The sequence below is a fragment of the Platichthys flesus genome, chromosome 6, assembly GCF_949316205.1.
Source record: "Platichthys flesus chromosome 6, fPlaFle2.1, whole genome shotgun sequence".
In the NCBI taxonomy this organism is placed as follows: Eukaryota; Metazoa; Chordata; class Actinopteri; order Pleuronectiformes; family Pleuronectidae; genus Platichthys; species Platichthys flesus.
In genome coordinates this window covers 22194205-22204801 of record NC_084950.1, presented here as the reverse complement: position 1 = coordinate 22204801, position 10597 = coordinate 22194205, and the positions used below count along the sequence as shown (strand labels likewise).

At 40.7% G+C, this 10597-nt stretch overlaps 1 long non-coding RNA gene across 1 annotated transcript; it reads left to right on the top strand.

Moving 5' to 3' along the window:
• Window positions 1-498: 498 nt before the first annotated feature.
• Window positions 499-3190, top strand: LOC133954599 (uncharacterized). The gene is made up of 4 exons (XR_009920804.1): window positions 499-693; window positions 1031-1107; window positions 1416-1508; window positions 2446-3190. It is a non-coding gene; the product is annotated as an uncharacterized LOC133954599 (long non-coding RNA).
• Window positions 3191-10597: the final 7407 nt, after the last annotated feature.

Genomic DNA, 10597 nt, shown 5'->3' with positions numbered 1-10597 from the left:
TACGACTGTTAGCGTTCGCTAGCTAGCGTTCGCTAGCTAGCGTTAGGGTTCGCTAGCTAGCGTTAGCCCTAACCCTAATTTTTAAATCATGACCTCTACCTCTGATATTTAAAAAGAAATCTTAAGACATCATTTTAGCCTGAATTTTAAGCAAGGTGCCTCCATTATTAGTTGATTTTGCCTAATGCTATCTTAATTTTTGTGCCCTTGCTCACCTGTGGTTTTTGTTTTTGTTGCAGTGTCTTTCTATCACGTGCAGCACATTGGGTGTAGACATGTGCTATATAAATTAAGATTGATTAATTACATGAATACCTTTGAGGTCTAATAAAATTAAAATGTTACATTTTCATATTTTTCCATCCGCTCCCATTCTAAGCTGCTGTGCCAATGTGAGGACAGAGAACTACTGCATAATAGGAGCAATAAAAAAAAAAATCTGATAATTTTTTTGACCAAAATTATTAGGAAACTATAGCCCAAGGTTGGATTTGCCCGAACTTGTACTTTATTATTAAAAACAGGTTCCTGTAATACCTGTGTTAAGCATGCACACATTAAGGAACGTGTCAGTAATCTACAAACCACGACATCACTGGAACTTCCTTGTAACTACAATATTTTTCTCTTTCAGAACAAGTGCTCAGAGCTACTGAAGAGCTGCTTTGACAACGTGGGCCCAGTGCACTGGAGGTGAGATGCCAGTAGTTTATATTATGGGGGACATTTCATCTTAAAAAATCCAAAAAACTTCTCGTGAGCCATAATCCATATGTCCAGAACCAGCGTCATGTAAATTTATGTGCAAAAGTTGCCATTTAATATATGTTTACAGGCTAAATCCGTCTGTATGCTGTTAGCTTTTAGGCACACGTGCACGAGCAGTCATTTTGTAATTTTGCATGTTGCGGGTTCCGGATATATGGATTATGGCTCATGAGAAGTTTGGAGGGTTTTAAACCTTTTTTGGGGGGTACTTTTATTCGGTTTTTGTGCTTACCGCAGACATCCATTGTTTGGAAAAATACAGGAAGCTGTTTCCCCGTGGAGCTCCAGCAGTGCTTAGAGGGCTAAAAAACCTTCACCTGACATCTTATCAGCAAGGGGGTGAGTAGATGATGACCGTATTTTCATTTTTGGGTGAACTATTCCTTTAAGGAGTTATAACCACCAGCAGTAGAACAGTTTTTGACAAAGTGCTGCACCTTAATTAGATTAAATTGAGAGACTATTCTTACTTATAATCTCCTTTGAAAATATTTCTTGCAGATGCTTTGGAACTGTAAGCAGTGCCTCTTTTCCGCAGACAAAAGAGGACAGTTGTTAAAACACTGTCGCCTAAAACATGGAGGTTTTACTGTAGCTTTTGAATGCTGCATTATCTATAGCTGAATTTGTTCATCATCCACTTCTAGAAACCAGATGTGACAGCGGTACGCACCGTTGTACTCCGAGGCCTCCCTGTTCTACTTGGTTATGACCCCAGTGACTTCTACAACACCTGCTTCGTAAGTTTTCATAGGAGCATCTTAAAGGAGCACACACAGTTATGGGGAAATTTGATTTGTATTTACCAGTGTCTCAATTAGAGTGAGATAAAAAAACAAAAAAAACGTAATACTGAATATATCCATGAGTTCAGTACAAACATTGGCATGGGCTGCTTGCTGACTGACAGTTTGATGTCTACCAGAAGGGTAAAATTACCAGCCTAGCTCCTGTGAAGTGAGAGGAATACCTTTCATCTCCAAAACTGAGTTATTTAAGTACAAGACCTTGTACATATTATTTTTTGTGGTTTCTGTTTTATTTTGAATGATGCAGTGGAGCGAAACAGTAAATCCAGGGGGAGGGAGAGGGGATAACATGCAGCAAATGGCCCAGGACGGATTCAAACCTGGGGTCGCTGTGGTAAGGACACAGTAGGAGATGTGTCCCCCAGCAGTCTAAGCCTATAGCAGCATAGCTATAAAATTGTTAAGGGCTACCTGAACCAGCCCTAATTAAAAGCTCTGTCATAGAGGAAGGTTTTAAGCCTGGACTTAAATGTAGAGAGAGTGTCTGCCTCTCTGACCCATTGAGAGAGCTGATTCCACAGTCACTATCAAATAAAGCAGAAATGCCTCAAAAAAATCTTAAATGTTTTCAACTTAGCATAGCGCAAATCATGGCAGTGAATATTTTGTTCACTTTTACCGAGTATGCCACTGACTTCTATCCACTGCCATTGTTTGCGCTGAGCTAAGCCGTGATGTTAAGAGCTGAAAGCCAGCTACTGGATGTACAGACACAAAAAAGGTATTGATCATGTTGTCTCACTATGAAAATGATAGAGAAAGTATTCCTTTAATGCACAAGGCTGGAAGGCAGTGTCGGGCAGGACACAACAACTGCCAACAACATTTCCCTGTTGTAATGTAATGTTTTTGTTTGGTTTCATCACAGGATTGTGACACTGATGAGACCTGGGTAAAAGTATCTGTCGGGGTGCTGACTGTTCTCCCTGAAGATCTGCAACTCCTTCCAAATCAGCTCCACCTTCACCCAATGTCTACTGCCATCATTGTTGAGGGAGGTATTGTAATGGATGAACTCCAGAACCTACCTGAGGCACTTTGACTTTTGTTTGGAATGTCATACGCTTTGCATTTAGACTACCCTAAAGCCATGAAAAACACTTTCTGCTTCATTCAAAGAGTGATGCTTGGCTTGGGAGAGGACAAACTCCCACCAAAATTACAAAGTCTTAAAAATCTCTTGTTGAGTTAGAATGCAAATGTAGAGTGGATTCAGTTGTTTTTTATTGTTCACTAAATTAACACACTCCACTCAAATTGTCAGCCCATGGGTTCATCAGCAAGTATAGAGGCTGTACATGTATGTATATTCATTCACATATATGTGAGATCCATTGCCAGTTATTACCCTGTCAGGTTTTTGCGCTCATTGAGTAAAGCCACTTTGCACTTTTTTTTAATTTTTTATATATATGTAGTTTTTATTTAGTGATTTTTGAGTAACATTATTCAGGAATACAAAAGTGCACTTGTCAGCTTGTGGGTTATTTCCCATTGGTGGGAAAGAACTGTTAGTTGTTACAGTTTTAAGGCTGTGTTTACTGTATTATTGATCTTGATATTGATATTGATCTGTGTTTGTGGATGTCCTTCAAGGCAATCTTTAAGAAAAAAAGTTGATATAAATGGAAGAAAAATTAAAAACAATTGATATATTTGAACATTCAACTGTGTTATTACCTTGATTTATTATATTTAATTGTAACTCCGATTATTTTAGGAGATTGGAACCTTTTTTTCATTCCTGTATAGATATTTGAGCCACTTAGATTGTTGAAGTAACACTTACTTGTTTTTTTAAGTGCAATCGGTTTGCATGGTTTTAGCAAGTAAGTCAGATTGCTGTTCAAGTAAATATAACTTAGAAATGCTAAGTTAGTCCAACTTAGATAATTGTGTTATATGGACTAAACACAGAGTAAATTTCACATGCAATGACTTAGTAGATTAAAATAGGAATTCTGAGTAGTCTTAACTAAGTCGAGAGTACTTCTAAAGTAAGTTATCAAGCACACTCTACTTGATTGTTTTAGTTGCTTAAACTCATGTATAAGTGTACTCTAATAAGGACGCACTAGTTAGTACAACTTAAAATACCTAGTTCTCTTTACATGTTTTTTTAAGTGCAACCGGTTTGCATGCTTTTTTAAAGTAATGATAACTAATTGGATTTTACAGTGTAGAGTACTAACTTGAGGGTTTTTCTTTATTTCACTATCTAAACTGCTGCAGAGTTTATATTCCTCTGCTCTTACACCCCGGACACAGGTTTGTGTCTTCTCCCCCAGCTGAGCTTCAGATGACAGAACACTTTGATTCATGGCCCTTGAGGTCTTATTCTGGAGGACTGTAGCAACCCGTCAACTCTACACACACACAAACACACAAACACACACACACATGCGCACACACACTGGTGTGTTGGACATTGCAGCTGTCAACAGACACTAAGATACTGTGTTGTTTTTCTCCATCTGCACAACTTGGCAGAGTTAAAGTTAAGTCTATGCAGTTGACAAATACAATAGTCATTATGAACAAAAAATAAAATAGAATTGACCACAATTTCTGGATGATGTAAGCGTTCACCTTTACAGCTGTCCATCAGCTTGAAGCCTTTAATCACAGTTACTTCACATAGTTGTTACCAGGTAAAAAAATAAATAAAAACAATCACACGTCTAATAATAGAAGCATTTAAAGGGGGCTGAGTAATATCAGTCAAAAGTTGATTCCATTATTGATATTTTCTATATCAGGTTGAATAGAAGACATGCAGTGGGAGGAGATTCAGAATGACATACAGTTTCACAGTCAGCCCCTTTTTCGATAAAGGAATAGTTCAACATCTTGAGAAATAGACACATTTCTTCTGATGCTGAATGTGTCAGTGTTGTGTTAGTTTTTACAGAGTAGTTGAAATGTACTATTAATCCGGTTTTAAGATGATTGATTTTACTCTTTTAAGTTTTTACAAATGATAAAAACACAAAATGTATCAAATGAATAAATATATCATACATTTCTGTACAGAAAGAATAGTTTCCAAAATGTGAACTTACTCATTTTAAAATTGTTTTTAAAAGACAGAGCTCATAAATACTGTACTGTATGTGTGACTAGGCCCCCCCCCCCCTTACACACACACACACACACAAAGCGCTTATAAAACCCCAAATCTGGAGACTGACAGCAGAGGTGTCAGCCTTCACACCTGCTGCCTGCCGTAAACCACCAACACTACAACGACTACATTGTCCTGCACTGGTGGCAGATTACTTTACACACACACACACACACACACACAAACACACACACACACACACACGCACACACACACACACACTGGTGTGGATTAGCTATGGAGGCAGATCTATGCTGTGGGGACAGTTGTTATGTTTGTTGTTTTAGTGGACTATAAACTAAGTTCAGACTGAACAAAGTAAAAAGCATGAAGATCATATGTAATGATATTCACACTATCTGTAGATACACTCCTGATCAAAATCTTAAGACCAGTTAAAAAATTGCATAAATTTGCATTTTGCACTGTTGGATCTTAGGAAGGTTCTAAGTAGAGCTTCAAAATGCAAAAAGAAGAAATGGGAACAAGAGACCAACATTTTTGAGCAGGCAATTTATTGAAAACAACAATTTAACTGAAGTAGGTTGTTCATCAGCTGATCAAAAGTTTAAGACCACAGCCTTTAAAAGCCAAAATCTGTGCAAAAATTTGGATTCCATGTCATTTCCTGTCAAGTAATCACACTGTGAAGATCTCTTGATGGCAAAGGCAAAAAAGCTCACAGTCTTTGAACGTGGTAGGATTGTTGAACTGCATAAACAAGGCCTCTCACAACGTGCCATCGCTGCTGAGGTTGGACGCAGTAAGACAGTCATTTTGCATTTCTTAAAAGATCCTCAGGGTTATGGAACAAAAAAATCAAGTGGGAGACCCAAAAAAATCTCACGGCGCTGAGCCGGAGGATCCGAATGGCTGTCCGTCAAGACACGGGACGATCCTCGTCCCAAATTAAGGCCATTACTGGTGCTGACTACAGCCCAATAACCATCAGACGGCATCTGCGAAGGAAGGGCTTCAAAAACAAGAAACGTCTTCAAAGCCCACGTGTCCTTCAACGCCACAAAATTGCCCTTTTAGACTTTGCAAGGGAGCACCAAACATGGGACATTCAAAGGTGGAAGAAAGTTTTATTCTCTGACGAGAAAAAATGTAACCTTGATGGTCCTGATGGCTTCCAACGTTACTGGCATGACAAGGAGATGCCACCTGAGATGTTTTCTACGCGGCACAGTGGAGGGGGCGCCATCATGATCTGGGGTGCTTTTTCCTTCAATGGAACAATGGAGCTCCAGGTTGTGCAGGGGCGTCAAACAGCAGCTGGCGATGTGGAGATGTTGCAGCGGGCATCCCTCATGACTGAGGGCCCTCGTCTGTGTGGTAACGACTGGGTTTTTCAGCAGGACAACGCTCCAATTCACAATGCCCGTCAGACCAAGACTTTTTTCCAGGAGAATAACATTACTCTTTTGGACCATCCTGCGTGTTCCCCTGATCTTAATCCAATTGAGAACATTTGGGGATGGATGGCAAGGGAAGTTTACAAAAATGGACTTCAGCTCCAGACAGTGGATGCCCTTCGTGAAGCCATCTTCACCACTTGGCGCAACATTCGCACTAGCCTTTTGGAAACACTTGCATCAAGCATGCTAAAACAAATATTTGAAGTGATCAACAATAATGGTGGAGCTACTCATTACTGAGTCAGTTTTTGACACTTTAATTTCTGTTTTAAGAGGTTTTAGTTATTTTTTGAGCTGTGGTCTTAAACTTTTGATCAACTTTTGGGCTCTTGTTCCCATTTCTTCTTCTTGCATTTTGAAACTCTACTTAGAACCTCCCTCAGATTCCTCAGTGCAAAATGCAAAATCATGCAATTTTTTAACTGGTCTTAAGATTTTGATCAGGAGTGTATCTGTGGTTTTACTGTATAACACTGAAGTTATGTTCAGCGAAGTCAACTTATCCTCTGTGTAAGTCAAATCTTCCACGGCTTTTAGAAGGTGGATCAAAGTAAAGGATGTCGGAGATCTTCATGATTTAACTGTAGGCCTATTTTTGCTAGTTAATAGATGTTCTATTGAAATACTGTTAGTCATTTCAGAAATGTGGACAGTTTGTCTCGGAATTATACGAAGCAGACACCAGTTAACACATCAAAAAACAAGTTAAATCAATGGATGAGGCGTAAGACCTCTTCTGAAGGCAAATGTTCAGGGAGAGATGTGTGTGAATTTGGCACACCAGCTGTGGCTGTGTGTTTGTTTTCCACTTGGCCTTTGGCTGGTCTCTGAACTCCCCAGAAACTGCAGTTATTTCTGTCTTTTGGGTCAGGGTCCTAAAATATCACCTGTTTCCCTGTCAAAAAGTTAGTAGTGATTTTTTTTTCTGTTTAAGCCAAACCAAGAGTGCAGTGGGCTGTGTTATTGCTCTGGAGCTACGTCAGAATGATTCCTTACCATGATTGTGAATACGATTATGTTTAGTGTAAAACAACAAGCTTATGACTGCAGTTCACTGAAGCCGTTCTCAGACATGAACCCCAGGTTAAGTTGGATCTGGACGTTATCCAGACTTTGTCTTTTACAAAAGAAGAGTGCAGTGGGAGATTGTCCAGGTTAGATATGTTCAAAACACCAGGCCAATCTTTAGTCCAGGTGACGAAAGGGATCTGGGTTGAGCGTGGAGGAGGCAGGACGTATCATATAAAATGTGCTGTGGAAATCACATGTGTTTGTTTACAACGCATCACAAAAAACTCAACGCCCTTTCAAGTTAACATTTTCTTCTGTTTTCTACACTCATGAAACCTCTTTCTAATCCAAAGATTATGTGTTATATTTATTTTAGAACTTCAACACACTCACAAACCATTTGCATTCTCATACACACCCGCTCCTGATATTGCCAGGCAATTATGTGAGAGTTCAGAGCATGCACTGAACTTGCAGTGTTTTTTCCCCCTTTGTAGTTGTGTAGTGCACATATTTGACCTTGTAAGCAACAGGTCTGGCTCTTAGCCCCACAGCAGCTTTTTTCCTTTCAGACAGGGAGGAGGGGAAACAAATTCACCCGACGTTTATTCAGGGGATCCCAGCGGACTCACAGTTCTGTATGCTCCTCAGGAACGCCGCCTCTCATTTTGAATTCCTGTCTCTCATCACATGACCCGGCTTATAAATATGTCCCTGCTCTGCGCTCATGTCAGGCCTCATGTCTTCATGCTTCAGACAGAACAGCTGGTCCACTAAACAGAACAAAAACAGACTCATCTGACTCCTGCAGGGTAACGAGGACTCCTCCACACTGCTCAGTCTGACGTTTACCACATTATATAAATTTCTATTCCTGAACCTTGAAATGTCTTGAGTTCATCTTTGTTTGTCAGTTTATATGCCCGAGGATCGTTGGAAATGAAGTGTTGACGATTTTTGACTGTCCATAGTGTTATTACCGTAAGATACTAGAATCCCCTCCTTTCCACATGCTGATGGTTCCCTGGGTAAAACAATGAATTTTGGATTACTCCTGATGGGCAGGTGAACCGGGCAAACTGTATCATGTGTGTTTGTAGATGTACTGTGATACGGAGAACCTCTTCATCACAGATGTGTGGACATCAGTATCAAATACATTTACTACAATCCATTTTTAAATGAAAGGTTTCCCCTTCTGTTTACAGCAAATCAATGTAATGCACATTTTCTGACATTTTAGATTTTAGGTTGATTGTGAATTTGCTTTTGATTTCAAATAATCTCTCCTCAGATTATAAAAGACTGAATCTAGTTTAATGAAGCATTAACTGATTTCTGTATAACTCCGACAAAGAGCTAACCTAAGTCACATAGTGGTAGAAAATATCAGAATCTACCTCAATGTATTCAAATACCTTCACCATGAAATATCCAAACCTATACCGACCTAATGTGTTTTCTCTAGGAGATCTTTGCAGCTTTTCAAGGTGCTGACCAGATGATAGAACAACTGGAGAAACTAATAACCACTTTCATCCAGTGGGAGAAAAACAACCCAGTTGTCTGAGAAGGTAAAGAAGGTAAAGGGAGCGATAACACAAGGGTGAACCTTGGAGGGTCATTCACCTTATTCACAGAGCTCCAGGTCTTGAGAGGGTTCGAACCCAACTTCCATTTTGCATCATTTATACCATATCAATAAATATCCCAAGCTGCCCATTTTGAGTTGGGTGTTAGCCCGGGCCATACTGGCTGCTTGAGTGGCGTGTGTCCCACACGGAACGTCTTGCATTTCATTTGGGCACCCTTGTTATCAGATTAGAGCGTCCACACTGCCTGCATGAGTAGTGTGGCTCAGAATGGAGTTCTTTCCTATCATCCCTGCTAACTGTGCCCGGGTACACGGCAGAATAGACAGTGGAAATGATCTTTCACCAAAATGTACATGTCTATCTGTCGACTTTGTCACAACATTATTATTTGCAGCGGTTCCTGTACTTGTTTGAACAGTTGTTTCCACAATTTATTTATTGATATTGCAGGACCTGAAGATGCACGGCTTCATTCTGTAATGTCCTGGTATTTAGTTGTGTATATAGCCATACTTTTATTTGAGGAAATACTGTTGTAAGTAATCACACTGTGATTTGCAGCTCTGGAGCAGACACGCAGCGGACACACTGCCTGTGGCACGCAGCAGATCCATGGCACAGCCGCCACGCGTCGCTCATGCTGGCAGTGTGGCCCAGGCGTTACACCTAAAAGAAAGCCATCCACTGCATCAGTGGCCCCAACAGTCATTTCACTTAGAAAAGTTGACGTCTTTAGCTCAATTTGCCCAAAGCAAAATCCCATCTGTTCACGTCCACTTTAAACTCAGTGTCTGTCAAGTTAACGTTATGTTCAGGCTCATGAAATGTTCCCATTAACTACATAACAATGTAATTAATGCAAATATAATAACTAAATACTGTTCAGTTTTTACAACTTTCTTTAGTCACAGCATAAGCCTGCATGAAAACTGTGTCTGCTGGATTAAAATCAGTTAAATGTCTCCTAGCAGAGGCCTGAGATGATCAGCGAGCAGGGCCTGGCGCTGGCCCGTCCTGCACCGGGTCACAGCTGTCAAACAGATCAGCAGGACTTCTCTTTACACCGAGCCAACAGCTGTCCGTTAAGAATCCTCCGGATCGTCATCAGCGGCAAACTCCTCAGCTCACAACTTGCCTCATTACCGCCCTTAATGGAGGGAAGACAGAGACAAGGTAAATACTATTACTGATCAGAGCGCAGGACACCCGAGCCTGCCGGGGCTCCCCGTTTCACTGCCGGTACCTGACACCAGAGTTTGCCTCGTTACGGGGACCATAACCCCGTCCCAGCGCTGCTCCTGCTTTCATGAGTGTGAGGAGCCTCATCATGTGGACGAGCAACCTCGGGCCGTTTGAAGGATGTTGTTGCTCTCCGAAAGGGAAGGAGAGTAAATCCGAGGTTGGCACAGAGGCCTGGTGAGACCCCTCTCCCCTTCCCCTCGGATGCCTTTTGTGCCAGACACTGCGATTATCCAGAGATCCTCTGGAATGAACCCCTTCCTCATTAAAGAGACAAATATAGCCCGATGGAGTCCACTGAGGGATGTAGGGTAAATGGATGCCGCAGTGTTATGTGGCAGAAATCAAACAATAATGAAGGATGATGTTTAGAAGACTATTTTCAGAAGTGGCTGTAGCACATTCTTTAAAAATGTGAGGCAACAAGGGGATGGAGGAACATCCAGCTTCAAGTTGCAATGTGAGATATAATCATCTAACATTACCTTTGGCCTGATTCATGTGAAACCAACTCCTCTTTTTTACTTATATTTTATTATACACTCACCATCTGTTCATGTAGAGCCTCGAGACGCTCACCTACAGTTTCCACCCTAGATTGACTCCACGGGAGGTACTTGCGTCACTTTT